Source organism: Octopus bimaculoides, chromosome 28, assembly GCF_001194135.2.
Source record: "Octopus bimaculoides isolate UCB-OBI-ISO-001 chromosome 28, ASM119413v2, whole genome shotgun sequence".
Lineage (NCBI taxonomy): Eukaryota > Metazoa > Mollusca > Cephalopoda > Octopoda > Octopodidae > Octopus > Octopus bimaculoides.
This window is the reverse complement of record NC_069008.1, coordinates 11,855,919-11,856,295: the sequence shown is the minus strand read 5'-3', so window position 1 is coordinate 11,856,295 and position 377 is coordinate 11,855,919.

Sequence of the window (377 nt, the reverse complement as noted above, 5' to 3'; positions counted from 1 at the left end):
ACTGATGCCACCTCACTCGAGAGGTCAGTCACGTTGTCCATTGATGTTATTCAAGATAATAATGGCTTACACACTCTGCTCTCATATTCGGTTCTGCAACAATGAATTTCTAACCTGTTTCTTTATTTTGGGTTTGTTGCAAATATTTCAAGAAATTTTATCCTGGTTTGAAATGTCAGACTGAACCTTGTATAAGTAAATTTAAAGCTGGTGGTGGTGGTGTGTGTGTGCTTACACTTACACACATACACACACACATATATATATAAACATGCCATCCATAAACATATATATATAAACATGCCATCCATAAACATATATATATACATACATACACACATAGATATATATTATATATATATATATATATATATATA